The following is a 24,576-nucleotide window of genomic DNA, read 5'->3' on the forward strand; positions in this document are numbered from 1 at the left end:
GAAAAATAAAGAGAATGTTTTTCAGGGGTGATTTGTATAAATATTTTGACAGAAGATGGGAGAAAATTTCACAGTCAAGCCGCATGAACATTATATGCGTTAGAAAACCACCTCTATTTATGCATCTTTAATCAGATTTAAAATAGAAGACAACTGGAAACATACAACCGGTACAAAGATTGCGCCCATACCTTGGACGAAAAAATTGTCATAATGTTTTGACTCTAGTTCACTAACTTCTTTTCGAGAAACGGTGAACGAACTTTTCGTCTGTCAGACTACAAAACAAAACATAAAAAAAATATTCAAGCCGTTTTATTTTTAATTACAAATTACATTACATAGCAATCTAAAATTTCTGTTTATTAAATCAAGAAAGAGGACTCAAAGTTGTTTCACTAATAGCATTAATAATATAAACCTCAACTCAGTCAGCACAATCCGAGATTGTGTTGTCATTGTGATTGTCTTGGAATTATTTTCGGCTCAAAGTTAATTTTTTCCAATCATTTCGATTTTTTGAAGAGAAATCTTTAAAAATGCTGCGTTTCATACACATAATATCCAAGACATTTAAAAATGCAGCATGAATAATACGTTTTTTATAATTCTCCTGTTTTTAGAAAGTTAGAATTTGGATATACTGTTTGGTCATCTGTTTATTTATTTATTTAATAATTTTATAAAAAATCTTGAAATAGGGCTCAAATGTGATTTGTGAAAATATAATTGAAACTGTACGACACACATATATACCTTACGTTTCTCCCACTCCGTAAGGTATTCCTCACTCGATGCATTGGCGCCAACTCTGGAAGTTTTTTTAATATTATTTAGATGATTAAATATTTACAATACAATTACAGTTAGTATAATTTTACTGATACTAACAATAAATTTAGTTGTTAACTTACTTTAACCGGGTTGGGGTCCAAACCCCTCTCCAGCACAACTAAATTTTCGTTTTTCCGTTTTTCCGAAAATAGACGGAGAATTTGAATGCGTATGCAATAAGATAGTAAGAACTACTTTAATAAATTATTTATAAACCCGGCTCTGAAACGGCTGATTTGTTAGTAAAGCCTAAAAGAGAAACAATATATATATATATAAAACAGCTTTCCTCAGAATTTTACTGTGAGAAGTATGATTTTTATTCGAGAATAATTCATAGTTCTTTGGACTGGCACCGTAAACATAAGACTGACAATTTTACCGTTGTGTAACAAAAAATATCATAATACTCTGCAATAAGTATACAAATGCAAAGCACTATGCACCGTTAGGTGCAAATAGGGATGAAGAAATTGATAAATACCAAAATAATTTGGTAGTGTGATGGGAAACAATTATATATGTTACGCTTTCCGGAATATAAATTTACATAAAACTTGCTAAAATCTGCTGCTCTTTGATATGAAAATTTTCTATACTTTTTCCGAAATAGCTTTATTAAAAAATGGGGTTCATCTCTTTTTATTGCGTTAAAATGTGACAGAATAAGTAATTTGCTTGTCTTGTTTAATTAAAAAACTGACAGATATTGCACCTCCTAAGTCTAAATTTGGCTGTTAAAAGCTCTGCTCTTTTTAGATACGCAGTGTATTCAATAGAAAATTGAAAGTTTGATAACCTCCGAGCTAGTTTTGTTTTTATAAAACAAGTTCCTTAAGGTTCCGAAGCGCCTTCCATTAAGGAATAAGTTAAGGGTGTAGACATGGTTTCAGTTTTATGGACGCATAAAAAATGTTACCGGAAATAGAAAGCAGCATATTCGTGGTTACTACGCCGGCTTAGTACCTTAATCCGTCACAATGAATTCTGTTTCTTAGAAGCTTTTGTAGGGAGATAAAACACATTAAAGAGGGTTACACTTTTAACACTGCTAAAGAAATACAAGCCAAAATAAGAGCATCCATCTATCGAGAATCAAACTCATAACCCTAAGAATCGTAGGCAAACCGTCACCATTAAACACGATGCGGAATTATTTCCACTCGATTCCTTTAATCGGGACCTTTTTTTCTACATTTGAGCAGCCATTGAGTTGAAAACACTCTACCGAATTTCTCGTTCATAGAAACTGTGCAAACATTGAGCTGAGAAGCATGCCACCGTCGCGTTGGCGTCGCGGACTATTTGGCTCATATTTGGCACCGGCCAGCTGCCGGTCTTTCAGCACCCGCACAAATACCTATATACATAGACAACAATGTTTTTATGATAATATGAAATTTCTATGGATATAAAGATAAATAATAAATAGCAGGTATGCAACAATAATCCTAATTGCTAACGAAATGACGGAAGAACGGAAAAAGTAAGAGAGAGCTCCTGTCGCCATGCAAAATGAAGAACATACACTGTGCAACATTGACCATTGTTTAAACATCCACATTTCTTCAACTCTTCTATCTATCTTCAAACATTTAGACATACTCAAAACATATAAAAATTGAATAATTGTTTTCAAAAGTTGCTTAGTTGGTTCAGCCGTACGAATCTCACCCACATAATAATGTTTTCTGCTCTTTTTTTTCGGATAAGCAAAAGCTTTATTTATTATTAAAAAATCAAATAAGCCAATTACAGATTTTCACAAGTAGCATCACAGTTAGTTATAAAATATTCTCGAAAATAAAATTAAGAGTAATCTAATGTAAATCCAACAGAAAAGAGAAAACACTACGAATTATTTCGAAAGCAAACGCCGCTTCACAACTGTCAACAAATGGAAGAGTTAAGGAAACGTGGATGTTTAAATATGGGCAGAATGGTTAATATTACACAGTGCGTATGACCAGTTAAAGCAGCAAATGACAGGACAAACCTTGTAGATGCCCAGACTCCCATGCTCCCTACTAAATATAAAAACAACTTAAATCTGGATTCAAATAGTTGTTAAAAGTGGAAGGAAAAATGCAGATTTTTTTATTTGAAAACATTATTTTTTTAAAGTAAAGCATTCTTTCAACTTTAAAGCAACAAGCTGTTTGTACGACGTAGTGAAAAGGCTTCGCTAAAACTAAACAAAGACTATGACAAATACCTACAAATACTGGGCTAAAAGCTTTTTTAATAGAAGGAATTCGTGCTTTTCACTTTTTTACAAAGAATTTGTTTCAGTTGGTCTCATTTTCTCAGTAGAACAAAGAGATAATATTTTGTAAGGAACATTTTCTTACGTCTTAATGCTTTCGCGAACATTATGGCTAAATAAAATTTGTTTCATACTTTTAATATGTACCGAGAATTCTTTCTTATAGGTAAATTACCATTTCGGCCCTTAAAAGGGTTGCCGGTTTTTGTTTCGATTGACTAAAGTAAATGTAGTTTCACAGCTAAATAGTGTAAAATATTAAATCATCATCTTCATTATTTCCCTTTCTGAACCAAATGGTGCTAATAGAACTGAAGTTGTACACCAATAATGAAGCGTATAACAATTGCTTGAATCATGAAAGTTAGGTGAAAAATAATATACTGCAGGATATAATCGTTAAAAAACTTTTTTTTTTTTGGTTTTTAAAAAAATACACATATCATAATATCTGAAAGGTCTTATTTTTTAATTTTTTTTTTAATAACTAATAAAATACAATATTACAACTAAATACAATTTTTTACATTAATCAAATACATATATTTACATTAACGTTTCCCATTACGGGAGTGACTTGTGTGACTGAGTCTTGGAATAGTTTATTTTATATGAATTAATAATATTTTTAGGATAACATATATAATTTACAAAAAATATATAAACTATGTTTTCAATCAGTGTTACATAAAGAAGAATTATAGATGCAATTTTTCACTTCTTTCTTAAATATATTGTATTTCTGACTGTATTTTTTATTATCTTTGTTCATTTCATATAAAAAAATATTATTCTGTAAGTATAATGATGTTGTCAGCGCCCTTTTGGTAAGACAGTTTACTGCGAAACTGGCGTCGCGGGTTCGGTTCCCGCCAGTTGCAAGAATTAAAACCATGACAGTTTTTTTTTGTACATTGGTCTAGGTGTTGTGGTGATTTTTTATTACTCCCTTCCAAGTCGGTCTAACATCAATATGAGAATTATTTAAATTATAAAATAAACTTTGTATTAACTTCAATATATAAATATTATACATATAACTAACCGTCAGCTCAGAAGAAAAATAAGCTTAAGCCAACCTTTGTTTGAATCTTTACATGGTTAAACCTTTGCTACCATATTTTGAATTTTCCAAATGTTTGAAGACAAAATACAAGATTCCACCCCTTAGAGATTAATTACTTTTAATAAATTACAACCGAGATTACCTTACTGAGTCGACCGATAGAAAAATTGAGGAAACGTGGATGTTTAAATAAATATTGGCACTTAAAAATATCACTTTCTGCTCTTTGATTAGTAATAAAACAATACATGTTATAGAAGCCGTGACGCAGTTGGTAAGACAGTTTACTGCGAAACTGGCGTCACGGGTTCGATTTCCGCCAGTTGCCGAAGAAAATTCAAAAAAGTTTTTTTCTCTATTGGTCTGGGTGTTGTGGTGTATTTTTCATTACCTCCTTCCATATCGCCTCTTTCCCACCTGCTGACAAGCCTCTCAATAGAGGCTAAGCGGGTAAGTCCTTTTTTTTTAAATGATAATTAATAATTAAAAATAGTGTCCGTAGACAAAACTTTTGTCACTATTTAACTTGTGATATTTGTAACGTTTGGTCACTGACTCATAATTTACGGTCCAACCAATCCAACATGTATGAAACTGACAGATTGGAACTGGCACACTCATACATTTTCAACTGGTAAAGTTTGCCCCAGCTAAAGTTTATGAACACATAACTTATACATACATGGACATAATATATATGCTTTATATACCCCTGAGACACAAATACCATGTTTCATATTAGTTAGTTTCTTGTTTTTTAGAAAATATGAGGGTTTTAAATCAAAAGATGAACTATTTGTGTAAAGGTGTTTGTGTTATTTTTATTCTATTCATACCCTGGCAGAATAAAAATGAAAGTTTTCAATTTGAAATTAAATCAAAATCGTGTGAGCAATCAAAAAAATGAAAGAGTTACGTTACAGGGTAGATAATTGCCTTGCTTGCATTAATTTTTAAACGGACTCATTTCGCAGCAAAATGCCGTGAAGTGAGACGAAAAAATGCTACTATGCAGATTTTAACAACTCCCTAGCGAGGAAATTAATTCTGTCTACATTATTACTCAAAATATTGAGAATAAAAAAAATAAAAAAATATCGTCATTTATTTAAATTTATTTGTAAAAAAACGTAATGATACTTTTTCTCCGTAATTTCCCCTTAAACTTGGGCTTCAGTTAAGTTAGTGTAAATTTTATACAGATCCTATATGTAAAATGCTAGTTGGTTTTCCTCAATGGGTGCAAATCGTAAAACCAAACTTCTAGGCTAAAAGAGAAAATACAAATTGAGTTTATTAGGTATAAGGTAGTTTTTATTTTATTTTTTTATTTATCAAAGGCATACATAAATTAACTTATAAATTATAAAGTCCTACTCAACTGCACAAAATGCAGTTCGTCAGCAGGTGCTTTTAGTTAAGTTCTAATATATATACTACGGAAAAAAGGAAAAAAAGTATATCGAAAATAAAAAAATAAATAGAGAATTGTCCAAGTAAAAAAGAAAAACACAAAAAAATTTCAATATGAAAACCACGTTCTAAAAGCAAAATTTTCAGCAGACGTCTTTCTCTTGAGCTAAATAAGTTTTTTTGATTTTTTATATTTAACTAGTTGATCCGACAGATGTTGTCCTGCCCAAACGTTGGCTTGCCTTAGAAAAAGACTTTTTCTTGATAAAAAGGTACCTAGGTACTTGTTTGTGATTAAATTCCAAAACTAAAAATTGTTAATATTCAAATATAAAATTTAAGTAGTTACTTGTTTATGGTGGAATTCCAAAACATAAAATAGATATTATTTTAAATATGGTATTTTTTTGCAAACGTCAAACTCTGGTCTTTTCACCAAAAGAGGGGTGTACTTTTGTAGGAATACGATTTTTAAAAATTAATGAAATTTAATATTATTTTAGTATTACCAAAACTTCAGTAAAAAGAAATAAATGGATGGAAATAATAAAGAATTTAAGCAAAGAATCGGATTGAGATCTACAAAAATCAAACGCTGTTTGTAAACAAATTCAAAAACAAACTTTTTTATTTAAAAAAAAAACTTTTAATTTTTTTGTCAATGCATTCACCTCTATGCTCTCTACTTCTTTTTTCATTTTATATTGAAGATTTTTATATCTACAAACACGCACAGCGCAAAGATCTATATTTCGCTGAAAACTGCACGTAAATTGGTTAAGCCGTTTAGAAGGAGTTCTGTGACATCACACGTACCGAGGAATTATATACATTAAGATGAAAGCATCTTATACATTTTTAGTATATTTTACTCGAGTGTTCGATTTTACAACAAATAATGAAGTTAGAGAACGGACGCAGTAGCCTCATATAACGAGCGGTTAAGGGTGAAGCAGTTGGCCTGGCTTGAGCACGTTCTGGGAATGCCTCAGGAGACCTTTTGAACCAAGTTGCTGCTTCTTCAAACCTACAAACTCTGTGACGATGACGACTTTTTTGGCTCCATTCGGCGGAACACAGAGACGCAGAATCGACAGGGGGTAGGCAAGTGTTGGCTGATGGGAGGGTCTTCTGGAGGCGTATTATGATGTTCACGTTCTCCACAAAGGAGCGGATATGGAAAAAAAGAAAAGAAATACAAGATCACAAAACGTTTTATTTGATTTAAAATTTGAATTAATCCTGTATGAATATTAATGCATGTAAAATTCAATAAAGAATATGAGATAGATTACAAAATGACTACCCTTTCTAGCATAGAAAAACCACAAGATTTTAATTTATATTGATTCATATAACATGACCGATGATTTTATCTAGCAGAAAAGGTCCAATGATTTGAATTTGTATGATGACCCGGGATTACAATTTGTGGTTTTCTAAGGGATGATGAATAATACCTCATGTAGTTAAATATGAACCTTTTTGTATAATAATGAATGAATTCACCCATATTGGAGTAATCAAGTTAAGGACGGATTAATTTGATAATAGTTTATTGATTCATCGAAAAATATTATATCTTTCTCAAGGATCACAAATTTAATGCTGAAATTTGTGAAATTGTCAGTGTAAAAAATACAATTATTAATATTTAAAGACTTATTGTGTACCAGTCTACAAGAGATTGTTTATTTAATTGTCGATAATAACAAACCCTGGACTGGTACCGGTAGCATAAGTCTGATCACCTTCTTTATGAAACAAATGATCGAAGTACGCCGCATTTGGTGTCGTAGTACAGTGTTCCATGCACCGTCGGGTACGGATAAGGGTATGTTTGATTTTAACTGATTTGAAAAAAATATTTAGCAATTTGCAAATATCATTTGATTTTTTTTTTAAATTTTTTGATTTTTATTTATTTAATCTAAAATAAAATACAAATACATGGTTGACAAAAATGTTTATACCATAGGTACGGTTTATTCAATATATTTTTATTTATGGATGTAGCCACTTCACTGGCCCACAGGCACGTTCCGGAGTGTCAGTGTATTATTTATTTTATACATAATTGTACATTATTTCACATCGATCTTGTAAAAATTCAAAAGAAATGAAAAAAATAAAAACATATCTACATCAACAAAACGAAAAAGGATTTTCAAGAAACTAAAATTATATTCTTATATATGAAACATATTCCTCAGCTTCTTGTCTAGTCTTTTTAGCAATCTATTTATGGACTCTAGCTTTAAAAATATTGTTTTTCATTTAGTTTTCCAATATGTCCTCGCTTAAAAAGTGTTATAGCTTAGGGGCCAGAAAAGTATGATGCCTTTGTCCGTAATTCGTTTTTTTCTTTGGGAGCAGAAGTATTGTCTTTTGTCTTTGCCTAGTGTCGTAAATTTGTAGTCCGTCATTATGTCTGTCAGGATTTTGATGGAAATGTCTTAAAATTGTCTTTATGTATATATGTTTTATGTCTAGTACTGGAAATTTTGAAAAAAGTTTGTCTGTAGAGTATTAGTAAGACTTTTTTTTGGCTACTCTTAGTAAGGCTTTTTGTGCTTTCATTAACGGCTCTAATGTGGTTTTATTTGTTCCTCCCCATCCTATTAGTCCGTAACTAATAGTTGATTGTGCGAGAGCATAGTATACATTAATTAAAGTTGTTTTATTTAGAATGTTTCCAATGTTTTTAAATAAATATATCATTTTTCTTAGTTTGGTTGCTGTCTTATCCACGTGATTGGGTGTATATTTATTTTGGCAAACATTTGACCATGCACTAACGATAACATGATAAACTAACTATTTTATTAAAAACATAATTGTATACTTAATTAATAGAATTTACATTATTTCAAAAACTTGGAACACATTACATGATAATACGAGTACGTAACTTATACTAAAGACTTTAGTTTGATAAAACCACAGATATATTAAATACCGATAAAACATAAGTAAGGCCAATGATTTCGCGATTTTTAAACGTTGTTTTTGAAAAATTAAGTTAAGAATGATATATTTATTTGTTATATTAATTATTTATTTATTTTACTTACGTCAACTATTTCTTCTAAATATTTCTTAAAAATAATACACAAACACACTTCAACGTTTTATAAAACTAATAAATTACTTTTCCACCGGCAGTTTACATTTTATGAAATTATTTAGATCTGAATTAGGTTTATAAGTACTAATACGTTAGAACTACAAAGTACGTTAGAAAAAAATATTTTAATGATTTGAAAGCTATAAATAGAGCAAAAAATTAATAAGTAAAAACTTTAAATTTTATTTATGAAAGAAATGCAAGCATTTTGAAAAACAAAAATTTTGTCGTTTTTCAAATTCTTGTTTAAATCATCCCTTGAATAATCGTTTGAAAAAATATATTGCTAAACTATTGTAGTTAAAACCGTTTTTCATAGAATTATGTTTTGTCCTCGTGTCCATTTGAATTATTCAAAGGAACATTTTGGCTGTGAATACAAATGTTTTACAGTGTGTTTTTTATTGAAATTGTAATATTTACATAGGCCATTTGGCTGCATTAAAAATAATTATTTTTAACCCAATATTTTTTTTTTTTTTTGGTGCGTCTTAAAAAGATCCACGTTTTAATGTGTCGAATTTGTATGATTTCTTAACCTATTATCAGACCACAGCCTTGACAAGTTAAACTCTTGTTTTGCTTCCTTAGATTTTCAAAAAAAAAAACAAACTGTTTATTTATATTGATTATTTTTGGTTCAGTTTTGTTACGTGACACCTAACTAAAACTCAAAACACTAAACTACTGAGTTTTGTGAGTAAACGCTTGAAGAAAAGCTATAAGGTGTAAAATGGTTTGGTTTTTCAACAAACGCTGAGGTCTGAAAACGGATACATCAACTCCTGTAATGACTATTTTGAGAATGCGGCAGTTGACGTGGCTCGGACACGTGCTGCGGATGCCTCAGGAGGGCTTTTGCCTAAGTTATTTCTTCTTCACACCTGCGGGCTCTCGCCGTCTTTGAGGGGTGTTGATGACGATTTGCGACTTTATTCGGCGGAACTACGGGGCGCGAGATTGACTTGGGAGGATATGAGAGTGCTGGCTGACGACTGAGTCTCCTAAAGGCGTCCTGTGATGTTCAAATGTTCTACTTAGGAGCATTCTACCACTGATGCTCCTTAGTGGATATGATAAAAATGGCAATCGCGATGGGAATTTTTCCCTTCAGGGAGGGTTATCTTTTTTTTCTTCAATCCGTCGGTGCATAGTGTATTGATTTTTTTTATTTTAGTAAACGCTGCAAGAATAGCAGATAAAAATTGTCCAAATTTTAATGATGATACACATAAAAACAAAACTTCTGGAAATATAAATTTTATGAAAATGTGGAAATAATACTTATTCCATATTTTGTCTATCAAACACGCAAATCGCTTTCTAAATTGAATTATACCAAGGCAATGACAAAAAATGTGTTGTTTTGATTTAATTATTTAGAGTATTTCCTTCAAAATTGAATTCCAAATAATTTTGCGAATTTCCGGTTGTAAGGAATCGCGTTAAATTGGTTTTATCTGAAAATAAAAATATGAAATTAGTGCTTTATAGAACTACAATATTTACATACATAAAATACGTTCTGAAGTAATATATTTTATTTACTAAAATAATTGTTATTTAAACAACTTTATGAAGGTCTTTATTTTTATGTGAAGATGAATAAGTCTTACGCTTTCTTTCTTTCGTTTGTCGGCCTAAGACTTTTTTTGAAATTGATTCTTAAATTCACTTTTATACCTACTTTAATCAAAATAAAAAACAAACAAAAAAATCGTCCTACCAAAAGACACACATAAATTTAAGGACAAATTATTGTATGAAAATATGATAATTTTTCATTCATTTTATTAAAAAAACGCTTAACAATGGTAAAAAAAACATTTCGTTTAATGATGATTTGAGCAAAACGAGAGAATATTTTTTTAAATTGTTTTAGAAATACCACAAATCTTAAGACGAAAAGTTATAAAGTAAAAAATAGTCAGAAATATGAGCTGTCCCATAACCTCCATTTAGACCCTGTCTCAGGGTCTAAATGGAGGCAATTCATGGAAGGACAGGATCAATAATCCAGCGATTTATAGTTCTTAAAAATACACCCATTACTGGTTTATTTGAAAAAGTGACGTAAAACATCAAACGAGAAAATCTCAAGAAAATCAAAATCCTTAGAATTCACCTTCAGCCAAAAAGGGTTTTCGGACAAGAGACAAACGAAGAACGGATGAATAAAGGGTGTGGTATAAGATAAGATTGTGTTAAAATCTAAAGGTAAAATGAAGTGGTAGGCATTACCTTTAGGAGTTTGGGTTCACATTTATGGGATTTTCTGTGGGTATAACTCGCGCCGTTGTGTTTGACAGAAGATATATTTTACCGGTAACTTTTGAATATTGTTCATTTACCTAAGTTTGTGAACTACTTTATACTTGACTCGAGGGGGATTTTCTACTGACACAAATACTTTTAGAGGTATCTTATCCAATTAAAATAGTTTTTATTGATATGTTTCAGAATTAAAAAACAAAAATCTTGTCACATTTATTTTGCTATTTTTTATTAATTTTCCAATAAAAAAATACACGCAGTATACTAGTTTATAATAAACTGTCACAATTAACCAATAAAAATGTGTTTTTATTATTTTCAACATTTTTCAAAGTATAATTTTTAAAGTAATAAAATGTACTAATTATACATTTTAAAAGGGGGTCCAGATGCACAATTACTTTTTTTAGGATATTGTTCCATGTGTAGTTTGCACTCTTGTCCAACGTTTTTGATCACAAAACAGCGTCCACCATCATGCACATCAACGCTGTAACGCGATCTGAAACTTCGCTTAAGCTTGCGAACGACAACCGATATTACAACCCAAAAAAGTCATCCAGAAATTTCTTGCTCAGTTTTTTAGTCCAAGTAATACAGCCATGAGAGGGTAATAAAAAAGGCTAATAGGTTTATATCTGTTACCTACATCACTGTCAAAAATACCAATGACTTAAGTTATTCTAGTACCTAAATCAAAAAATAAAAAAATGAAATTGTTTCATTTTTATACGAAATTACATTTCCTTGACACGTTTTTAAGTGAAGTTGGACATTATTTTTTTACATGCAAGTGAAAGCTGAAATTCAAGCATGATGTGTCTCGTATCCCTCGTCTTCAATAAATACCGAAAAGATGGGTCAAATCAACCCTACTTTTTTGTAAACTGGGGAATATTGCAAAAAATATCGTACGAATATTACATTTTCCTATCATCCATATGCTTCGTATATCCTAGGAAGCAGATTTGCGGTGGATAATCTTAAATACGTTTTGCAAATTATGCTTTCACCGGATTAAGCTTAAGAAAACATTTTGTGTTAAATCACAAGGTATTCAAATTCTGATGAATATGTAATTCTGTTGCTGTACGTAAAATTGGTATTCAAAATACAATAAATGAAGGAAATTTCGAAGATGTATTTTGCATTGCGACAATCAATTTTGCAGTACAGTATAATCGAATTGGGTGGTGTGAGTGACACGGTTTTGAATATTCATCGAAGAAAATATTCAAATAGTATTTAGGGTCCAGATGTGTAAACGTAATGACATCTACTGATTTTTTTTTTTTACAAATCTCAAATTGTGATACCATAACAATAATTTTACACTCGTAAGCATTCAAAAACTACCCTTAATCAATAACTTTGCAATAATAAAACGACACATATAACTCAAAAAATACACCACATGCAAATAATATAATCACGAGATCCTTGACGCAAAGACAACTTAAACGAACACAAATTTACACCACTTTAGGGTAGAGGAATAGCATTCAAAATTTATATTTTCTACTTCCACTCTTTATTGAAATAATAAGTTACAAAAAATGATCAAAAAAAGTAGAAGTAAAATAGATATTGTCATTTGGCCAAACCAATTTTGAAACACTCACTCCACGAATGTAGTTGGTTTTTATTTTTGTTCATTTTATAATATGAAGGTAACCAGAAAAAAGTTTAATAAGTTTGTAGTGATAAATTCAGTTTTTTTCTGTCATTTCTTGGTGTAACTGTATTTGAATTGTAATAATAAAAATACGTATCTAGTTTTATTCTATTTTTTTAAATATTTTTTTACCAGTGACCGCGTTTTGTCATGACCGACATCGTCAGACTAAGCTGACCAGTCTGTCAGACCAGTAAAAATAATTTAGAGCAGTCTGACGATGTCCGTCACGACGCAAGCCGGTCACTGGTAATTTTTTTTAAATAAAAGTAGAATAAAACTAGATACGTATTTTTATTGTAATAAACTTGTAGTGTTTTGAACGGTGGATTAACGGTACTGTTGAAAAATGTTGTTAATTTCTCTATGTATACTAATAATTTATTTTTATATTAAATTGACTTAAATATATAAATAATATATGTCAACATAAATTTTAAAAAAATATATGTCAACATGTATAAATACATAATAAAAATGGTAAAATCGCATAATTTTAACAAAAATAAGAAGTAAAATATATAAATATGAACAAGCAAAGAAAAATACATTTTCAAACATAGAAAAACATTTAAAAATTAACATGCAAGAAAAAAAAAGGAATTTAAATTAAAAACAGATACATCTTATAACTATCAAGTGCAAAACTGAATATATCAGCCTTATCTTAATACTGATTACCATGTTTTTGGAGCCCATGGATACGCGAGTGCATGTGATTGTTCTAAAATTTGCAAAACAAAAAGAGATATGTGGATCTTTGTATGTTCTATACATGGAAACAATAATATATTTTAACAAATCAAAGCGTAATATATATTTACTTGAACCTGTAAATTTTCAAATTGTAGGAAACGAATAATTTAAGAAAGTGACCTTTGTTGACAGAACATTTTCTTTCACTCTTTGTTAATTCCGCGTTAAGTGATGGGCGTGGTTCAAATTATTAGGAAATATGGTAGAATGGGTTTCATTCCTTTAATTGTTTATCTAAATATTGTTTCTTAAGCAGCTTTCTGAAACTTCATTTTAATGTCAAAGTTATTTCAATTACATAGTTTTCACGTGTTTGAGAACTTTGGTTCGGTAATTTTTTTTTTACTAAATGGATTCTATATCGTTTGAGTAAATATTAAATTTTATGTTGAACGATAAAAAATATTTATTTGAAAAAACAAAGTTTTACACAAGTTTCTCGATGAAACTAAATATTATCATTTTATTCAGATTATAAAGCATTGGAAGATTCGAAATGATTACATGCTTTATCTGAATACTTGAAATTTGATGTTTTATCATTCCAATTTCAGACTCAATATTTTACCTGGTTAGTTTGAAAAATCTGAAAATTTTCCCTTTTCCAAAGTTAAAAGTGAACATAACGAACCTATTTTTTTGTTTTTTTAAAACGCAAAAATCTGATGATGTTTTTTTTGTTTGGATGTAGAAAATAGAGAGAATGAGATAATAAAGATAATAAAGTCTATGATTTATAGGATTGACATCTATAAAATTTTATGTTCCTTACAAAAATCAAATTATTTTGTTATTACCAATGAAAATTTAGATTGGGAAATGTTTTATAAAAAGTAACAAACAAAATTCAAATTCAGACATCATAATAAGATTAAGATGAGGGAATGATAATGGTTGGCGCCCTTATGAGCATATCATGCATGAAGTATTGAGTTTTTTTCCCTACAAGTTTGACTAAAAATATTGATTTACAAATGGATCTACCCGATCTGTATATAAGATAAACAAAATAAAGTGTTTGCTTGTGAGCGTAAAAATTAAAAGTTAAAAAAAAAAAAAAAATAAGTATGTTTATAAGTATTTTCGATGATTAAATAATTGGAATCGTTGCGATGAAATTATGCAAAAGTGTATCAAATAACCAGCATGAAATTCATCTCTGATAGAAGGAAGAAGAAAGTAAACTTTTTCAATTTATTTCGTTTGAAATGAAAAAGCCAGACGTAGCTTCCTCCGACTCTCTAATACAAAGTTATAGAAGGGATGCGGATGCTGTAAAAGCTGCAAACGGTATTCTGTCAGTGAATATTACGTTAAGTTAACAGCTTTTTATTTGAGGGGGTTAGCCTAGTAGCCTAAATTGCGTAAACTCATAGGCCACTTACGTTCTTACGTCACCAGAAAAACAAGAATAGTGAATTTGCTTATTTCTTATTAATTAATTAATATGACACGGATTGATTAAATTTTTTAAATCTTCAAGTACAGAGAATCAATACTTTGGCGGACTAACCAATAAACAGACTAGACAACAAAAGAGTTTTTTGTTAAACTATTTATTATTATTATTATATTAGGATGCAGTGTAGTGAATGTTTTTTGTAAAAAGTTGAATGGATCAAATTAAATTTCCCAGTAGTTTTATTGCACAGGAAAATATTCAAATAAATAATTTATTTCGTAGAATTTATAACCAATTTAATAATGTAATTTAAAGATAATAAATGTTTAAATATGTTAATGTGACATTTAAATAATATTGAATGAATTTTATCGTTGTTGTGGTAAAAACAAGTTTTTTTTACACGGCTTGCCGCTTTTTTAATGTTAACAATATTACAAAATTAAATATCCCTTTTACATTAATAAACGTGATAACAAAATTAAGTTAAACAAATTATATAAAAAAAAAATTAATTATATTAACAAAAATTTTTCGGTAAACATTTTTTTTCAGTAATACAATGAACGTAGTTTAAGTTCTGCTTGTAATTCTTCATAATCTATCATATTTTTGTCCCTTATAGTTAATCATAGTTAATCATAAAGTTTATCATAATTCTTTAAAGTTTATCATATTCGAATCGGGTTATGGTCCCGCGGCTAGTGTCTTGGACTCCTGGCTCAAAGGTCCGTGGTTTGAATCCCACTCTCCCCTAACTTGATTCCCATTTTCTATTGTTGAGTTATTTATAACTCGTTAAAAATGGCCCTCAAAATTAAATATTTGTTTCATCATAAGAACGCAAATTTTTCATTAAAAAATATGTTTATTCGGATATTAAGCTAGATTATATTAACTTTTTTGAATTTTTCTCTGTATCGATTCAAGAAATTAAATATGTACTTTATAACTTGGACCAAGTTATAAAGTACATATTTAATTTCTTGAATCGATACAGAGAAACAATTCAAAAAAGTTAATATAATCTAGTACTATCGAAGTCGACATTTTTATTTTTTTTAATTAAAAAATTTGCGTTCTTATGATGAAACCAAATATTTCAATTTTGAGGGCCATTCCTAACGAGTTGTAAATAACTCACCATTAGAAAATTGAAATCAAGTTGGGGTAGAGTAGGGTTCAAACCTCGGACCTCTGATCCGTGAGTCCGCAACACTAGTCACGGTACCACAACCCGATTCTCAGCACAGAACCTTGCATTTAAACAACACTGAGTTGAGTTAAATATATTAATGAGTTTTGGTTCCAACTTTGTGCTAGACGTCCAATACTGAGATCGGAGAAAGTCTGGCATTGTTAATTTCCGTTTTGTAGCGGCTGGTGGCGTGTTGAGTTTGTTGTTGTGAGCTACCTGGCACTTGTCGTTGCCAGTGCAGTCTACGCCAGTATACAGTTCCAAGTGTGAAATGCAACCATAAACCTAGAGTTGCCAATTCCATGGATATTCTCAACGAAAAATCCCCAAAAAGGTAAATCGAGTTAAGTCAAATCCGTCTTGTAGAGTAAAAGTTTGCCAGTACGCCTAGCAGACTTAAGACCCTAGGTTCAATTTTTGCAGTTTGTAGGAAAATACTGTTTTTTTTTACTGTAGAGTCAATCAAAGAGTTTTTATAATGAAAAATGCATAAAACTTTAAATATTTTGATCACTTTTATATTAATAATAGAACCATTTATGATAAATACGAAACATGGATTTTATTGTTAATCTACACGACAATTTTCAAAAATATTCGTTTAATTTATGAGCGAAGAATAAGTTGTTTTTTTTTTTCATATGACGCTGTTTAATTTTAAAAAAATGATTTCGGATAAAGTGATGTATTAGTTACTTAGTTTTTTTACCGTCAGTATTTATTGTCTTATGGAATTTTTTAATGACGTTTAGAGTAACTGGAACAATTTCGATAATTGATTTAGAAGTATGTTCTTTTTTTTAATTGCTCATGTCGGTTTCTTTAAGTATTATTACAACGTATAAACAACATTTCATTGAAACGTTTATATGATTATTCTGTTGACTTGATTCAGATCAAAATAGACTCATAATAAGGACACATACGGATCCTTTAACCCACCAGATCAATGATAGTATAAATTTTGAGAGAATGCCAATCATATTTCGGATTGAATGTTTATTTATGTTAATTGCCCCAAATCCATTAATATAATACTTATATTATAATACAAGGTGGCGCAAAAGAACGTGTATATTTTAAACATATGCAAAAAAATATATACTATAAGGATAGTGGAAATAAAATAAAGGAATTATAAGGTAATTAATTGATTATGATTTAAAAATAAAATTATCTAAATGACATGTCTCTCTGAAACGGCACTCCTCTGATCGCGAGTAGAGATTAGTAAAAGCTCTCTTCAGTAATGCTGGTGAAATTGCTGTTATTTCACTACGGATACTCTCCTTCAGCTGACTGATGTTTCTCGGATCGTTGATGTAGACTTTGTTTTTGAGGAGTCCCTACGAGAAAAAGTCAGAAGGCGTTAGATCTGAGCTGGGATATCACCTCTTTTAGAAATTAGTCTGGCTGGGAACATCTGTCTCACACCCGCCATAGAGTCATTTGAACGTAGTTATGCAGAAAGCAGCCAGCCATAAAAAAATGGAACTGACATAATAGCACCTTTGTGAGAAGAGTGAATTATCAAATCTACACAACAGTTATTATGTTTTTGACTTTGACAGATAATTAACAATGAACGCATTAGTTTTTTTGGTAAAACATACAAGAATCTTATTATGTATTTGAACAGTGTAAAAAAAATTAAAGTACCGTAAGATTTGTCTAGTTCTGTGGGTGTTTTCTGCAAATTGAGAAATTCCATTTTTGTGATCGGCACTATTTTCAGAAGGTAATTTTACAATTTTTTGTGTGAAAGCAGTCTGTCTATTTTTAGCAGGACACAGAATTGATATTACTGCACCCGATAACACCAATATCACATTTTACAAAATTGTGGACTGGCTGTTTTCTGCATAACTACGTTCATTTGATGTAAATTTATGTACACGAGAATTATATACACAAAAATAGTTTTTTTTTATTTTACGTAATGTTAAACGTTTATGTTAATATATGTATTTAATTAATGTAAAAATTGTATTCAGTGGTAACAGTGTATTCATATTTGTTATCTGAATATAAAAAAAAAAAAAAAATGTGTGACTGGTAGCTCCCTCCGTCTTATTGAAACCAAGTCTTTGAATTAAGTTTTCTTGATCTCATGACATTTTACGCTCATATGTTTATAAATTTTTATAAACCACTATAATTTAGAGTTATGCTTTGATCGGTTTCGAGGTTACTACCCCATCGTCGGAAATTAAACTAACTTATAATTACTCACGTTGCTATTTATATTTGTATGAAAGAGACAGAAAAATGAAAGAAAGAGAGAAAAAGAAGATAAAATTAATCATAACGGAAATATTTTTAAAAGAGGAGTCGAAGTTAAATTTAATTGTTTATTTATTATTTGAAGTTTCTGATGAATGGCTTGACTAAATCGTTCCAAAGTGTCTAAACGAAAACCATTTTTACTAACATGCTAAATTTCCACACCCGTTTCTTGATTGAAGTCATGGTTTTTGGATATAAAATGATTTGCGAATTCTGAAAAATTATTATTACTGAGACATCTTATATGTTCTTTGATTCTAACTTTAAATTTACGTTAAGTTTTACCAATAAAGAAATATGGGCAATTTAAACAATTCAATTCAATTCCCAAAATGTAATAATGATAATGAACCAAATTATATTGATAATATTTTGAATAAAAAATAAAAAATAAATTTTTGGAAAAAACTTACTTAAATAGTTCCCAAAATATTTCTAACAATAATGAAAATTGGCAAAGAATTTTGTACATTAATTCATTTTCTAATAATATTGTTCGAATTTTACCTAACAATATAAGGTCAGCTTTTTAAACTTATATTAATAAAGGTCAAATAATATCAAATTGTAAAGATAAGGATAATAAATTAAATCATTCGGAAATTTATAAATTAAATCATTTAAATTGCCCAAATTTCTATATTGGTAAAAAATCAAGTAAATTTAAAATTAGAATCAAAGAACATTTAAAATGTCTCAGTAATAATAGTTTTTTGAAATTTGCAAATCATCTTATATCCGAAAACCATGATTTAAATCAAGAAACGGGTGTAAAATTTTTATCATGTCAATAAAATGATTTTTGTTTAGACAATTTGGAACGATTAGAAATTAGTAAAGTCGTTAATCAAAAACTTCAAATAATAAATAAACAAATAAATTTAAGTCCTCTTTTAAAAAATATTCCCGTTTTGATTCATTTTATCATCTTTCTCTCTCTTTGTTTCACTTCTGTCTCTTTCATACCATTTTTTATTATATAAATAGCAACACGAGTAATAATAAGCTAGTTTAATTCCTGACGATGGGGTAGTAACCTCGAAACTTATAAACATTTTTACAAACGAAAATTATCAACATTTAAGCGTAAAATTTCATACCACAAAGTGAAAAATGTTTTTGATAACAATTATATACCACTAGGTACCTAAATCCTTTTTTAAAATATTTTTAATATAGTCATTGCTAGTAAAGCAGGTAACTGTAATTTTATTGGGCTCTTTGGTCTTGTATGATGTCGTGCGTATTTTTTAATTTCCGGTATATTAATAATAATTTCCGCGTAATTACATCCAATTATAAATTTAGAACGATGATAAAATAGTCTAATTCAAGCTGATTCTCCGCGATATTTTCATTGCACGGGTGTTTTAACATCACCGCTCGTAAATTGAAATCTTGATTTATGTAGAACCCAAAACTTGATGGCAAATCGTAATATTGTCTTGATCTCCCAACGCGCGGAACTTAGGACTTTCACCAGAAATTAGTTTTAAACAATGAAATAATTTGGACCGCTGAATCAAATAACCAAGCTCTAATTGCCTATAAATTATTTATCCCCTTACATGGCGCGTGACCATAATAAATCTTTTTGCAGATACTTATTTGGACAGGTGACCTAAATGGCTTATCGATAACGAGACGCAATAAGAAAATAAAGAAATTTAATCAATTAAATATTTTAAAAGTTAAGACCGCGGGTGTACGTAATTGAAAAGTAAATAAATGAAAATAGATAAACTTAAAGAGGAATGTAAAAATATTGTATCGTCTTCTTTGGATGATCTCGTGTAGATTGGATTCGTTCCGATGTTTTGGCTACTGCGACAGAAATTTTCACATCTTCAGGGTAAACTTTGTGATATGTAGAAAAAAATATTCACTATTTCGTCACTTCAGTTTGTTTTTGTCCAACAAACCAAAACACAAATCTTTAAAAATAGAGTTTGAAAAATTTTAAAACAAAATACTCATAAATAATGGCCACAATATAAGACGAAACTCGTTAAAAAACCAAATTTTCATTTGAATTTCGGAAAAATTAAAGCTCTTTTAAAACTTTTGTAAGCTTAAATTAATTTCGTTTAAAATGGTATTTTGGAAAAAAAAACTAAAACGACGATTTTTGTACTATCAGTTAATACCGCGTCACAGTCGGCAGTAAGTGAATTCAGTGTTATTTTGTTTTAAATCGAATGATGGGCCAAAAACCATGTTGAGTTGAATTGAGGGGATTCAAATCAATTTCTGCAGTACGTTTTTAGCAAAATTTTAATGTTCTTATCGGCGATTCGACAGCATTGAAGTTTTGCTAATAACATATTCTAGAAATTAAAAATGTTTTATTATTAGATGAACGCATAGTTTAACCAATAATCTAATAAAAAAATACCACAAATCTGGTGTTATTTAAAATGACATTATTTTTTACAACAGTATATTTTAAAAAAATATAAATAAAACAACTATTTTTTTAACCAATAATTTATTATGCCCAAATTATTATTATAATTTATTAAAACAATGAATGACCACAAAGTAAATGCTTCAAATATGAAATTTGTTTTTTTTTGTTTACAACTTTCTCGTTGAATTTTCAAATCCCAGGAATAAATTTTACTTAAACACGAATATTGCCTCTATATGAGTACTAACGCACTCGGTCTAAATTTCAAAATGTCTTAATATCATAAGGCGTAATCTACCGATAATAAGTAATTACAGCAAACTAAAGAAGTAATTTTTTTTATCGAAAAGAGCTAAGAAAACGAATATTTTTTTAAAGTGGCGGTACTGTTATGCAAGAATTGCGTTTTAAAACGAAAACAATTAATGATTTCCTTACTTTTTTTCAGACTGCCTTACGCCCTGTAAATGCCTCGACTCATAAATATTACCTTCTCAAAAATGATTTTACTCTCTTCTCTTTTATTTTTAATTGTGGAATATAAAATGGTACATATTTTTATCAATTATAACCTACTTTTATATTTATTTAGTTAAAGCTGTAACTTTTCAAAAAAGAGACTCGTTTTTTGCTTGGAGAGTGGCTTACACTGTTTTAGTTTTTGTTGCAATAAATTTAAATCTTGATAATTCTCTAGGTAATAAACTTCCTTGTTAACAAACATTTGAACACACTTTTAATACTAAAGAGAAAATATTTAATTTTACAACAATAACTAGACGTGGGTTAAAACAAAAAAAACCCTCAGAGAAAAAATGAATGAAAAAAAATCATTTTTTGATCAAATACATAATCTACGCTTTGAGTTTTAAAATAAAAATATATTTCAATTCATTTCACTTGTCAACATAGTGTTTTTTATCTGCTTAATTAAAACAATTGTTTTAGAAGATAATTTTAACAGAAAAGTAAACTTTACTTTGGTCGTAATTCATTTATGCTTAATAAAATATCATTTTCATTATTAAAACTCACTGTTATTGAACGAAAAAAGCTTTTTTGTTGTTGTAATGTAATGAAAATGTAACAATTAAGATAAATTATTATTTAATCTCGCATAAATCAACACAAAAAAGATTCAAAGTAATATAAATCTTCAAATACAGAATGAATTATGAAAGAATTAGTAGAATTAAACCAGTTAATTTTAGGTGTTTTTATATATTTTTTTATTATTTATAATCATAATATATTATTACATACACAATATAACAATTTATACAAAATTGCTTTACTTTCTAATTTAAATTATTGACCTTGTTCTGAGACAGCCAAAAAATGTATAAAAAAACTACAGTCAAAATAAAGAAACAATTAAAAAGAAGTGGACAAAGTGAAAAACAGAGTAAAACATGAAGTAAAAACATAGCAAAAAATGTAATGAAAACAAAGTGAAAAAAACATGATTAAAAACTCGGTAAAATGCTAATAACCTTACAACTCATTTTATTTAAATTGTTTAAAATTCAACAGACAAGACGGCTGCGAATTTTTTTTGGGAAACTTGGTCATAAATATTTTCATACCAATACCATCGTTAAGTTTACAAATAAATTAACTGTTTTGTTTAAAATAATCAATTAATATTGAACCGTTGCATTTTTTCAGGTTAAACTAAAGGAAAATTCTGATGCAATTGAAAACACGATGAAAACTGTATAAGGTAATGTAAATTACTTATTATTTCTTAAAATAACATTGTTATAAAGATTTATGTGGATGGTTAGTAGGCATCGCCTAAGTAGACATTTTTAAGACTGGGAATTTCCAATTTCAGTTCAATAATAAACATTTCTCACAAAAACATAAACTGTTTTGCCAACCAGTTGTACATTGACTATGTTGTTTGTCCCCATATAAAATACTTACCTGATGTTCTTATCTCTCAAAACCTTGGAAAAAAGTGAAGAAGATGATAATTTGGAAACGATTTACCAGTTGCATTATTCTGTTACTGTTATTATTAGTATGAATAACTTGAAAAGCGCCATTTTCGTAATGTAATACCTCAAGAGCGCTTTACAAAATGATTATATAAAGAAATACATTTTATTTCAACTCTTTTTAATTTTTAATCAAAGAAAAACAATTTTCTTTGTCACCATAATATGCTAATTCATTTCGCAAATGCATTCATATCGTACGAGAGGGAAAGAGAGCAAAATACGTTAGATTGCGTTGGTGAAATAAATATATGACGAACGAACGAACTTACGAATCGAAATTTCGACAGAATAACCCTCCATTCCTTAAGATGCCTACTTAGGAAAAAGCCCTCGTTGGTAAATTTTATAGATCTTTTTATCAAAATCATTGTTGTTTACAACTAAACATCACAATTTGCCCTTTACATGACACATTTTTATTTTTATTTACGTCTTCAAAAGCTTGTGAGGACGGTCAGCTATTGTGGTGATAGGTTGTATTCGGTATAAGGGGCACCAGCTTGTGAGACCAGCATCTTGTGGAGTCACCTCGTATGTGGTGTCTACTGTTTCGTGACGTCACCATACGTTTTGTAGTTATGCCGCTGATCGTCTGTGCTATGAACTCTCTCGCGGATGTGTTTAGCCTGCTCTATACTTAGAACGATACGTATAAGAAGTCTATCGAAGTCTCTTTTCGGCATCTAGGCGTGTTTATGTATTTTTGAAAGTGGTCATTAAAGCGTTGGTGATAAAAATTAAAAAGACGCTACCAACATGAGTATAGTACACTGTTTATTTACGCACAAATTATTTACAATTCGAATAAATATGATTGATGAATAAACTTAATGAAATTTACTCGGAACTTAAATTTACAAATTTCGGCTACGATTGCATTCAAAAAAGCTTTATGACGAGGATCGTGGACCTTGAATATTTGTTACAAGACGTAAAAGAAAAAAAGAAAAGTGACCAGTGCGTAGCATTTATATAGTCTTGTCAAGTCACTGATCTTCAAGGCTGCCAACTTTGCAGATCTCTTGTCCTTGGTCGGTTCCTATTCCGAGGCACCGCAGCTTAGTTCAATTCACTCCTTTTTAAGATAATAAATCACATTACATTTATTTGAAAATCCAAGTGGTAAACCGATCTCTAGTATTCGTAATAGAACTTCAATTACATAAAAAAAATAAAGTTTATATAGACCTCAATTTTGGTGATATATTAATGTAGGTAACTCTTTGTTTTAGGTATCCAAAAAAAATTTAAAGTATGGTTATAAATATTTTACATTGTTATTAGAAAATTGCGTTGCTGAAATAACTAATTAATATATTTTTTTATTTTTTTTAAATTTTATAACGCACACATTTATTAAAATCATGAAATACGCACTTAAGTAAGCACAAATAAATATTCAGCAGTTTTTGTTCTATGTTAAAACCAATGAAAATAGAGGTCTGAGAGTGAAATACAACCAAAACCCCGGACTTTCAATTTACCTGGACCCTGTTTAAATCCTAAAGAAGGAAATGAAAATATTATACTATGTATTGATTAACGCATTCATCTACAATGCTTGCGGTCTTAAATTTGATTACTGGCTGATCCGATGTAAACTATTGGTTATAAAAAAGGTTTAAATGGAGGTAAAACATATTTCATTTTCTTGGACAAGCAAATTTTACTAATCATCGTACCTTCTATGTAACGAGAATGGCTCAGATGCGCTACAATTAAAGTGTGCAACGTCTTTTGCAGCACTGGGTATAGATCACTGGCGGCTCCTGACCGAAAACATTTGCAGTGCATTTCTATACATTTGTCAACTGTATATTAAGTTTTATAATAATATAATATGATAAACGAGCAAAAAGTTGA

The 24,576-nt window shown here is 29.5% G+C and overlaps 1 protein-coding gene across 1 annotated transcript in view; it reads left to right on the top strand.

Moving 5' to 3' along the window:
* The first annotated feature begins 22,374 nt into the window (after positions 1 to 22,374).
* LOC148274941 (gonadotropin-releasing hormone receptor-like) overlaps positions 22,375 to 24,576 on the top strand; it is a 287,367-nt gene continuing 285,165 nt past the window's right edge. Inside the window, exon 1 of the mRNA XM_088236390.1 lies at positions 22,375 to 22,430. The gene's annotated coding sequence lies outside the window, so the exon portion shown is untranslated. The remainder of the gene's footprint in view (positions 22,431 to 24,576) is intronic.

This window comes from Micrasema longulum, unplaced genomic scaffold (assembly GCF_059751315.1).
Source record: "Micrasema longulum isolate JH-2025_06_02 unplaced genomic scaffold, ASM5975131v1 h1tg001554l, whole genome shotgun sequence".
In the NCBI taxonomy this organism is placed as follows: Eukaryota; Metazoa; Arthropoda; class Insecta; order Trichoptera; family Brachycentridae; genus Micrasema; species Micrasema longulum.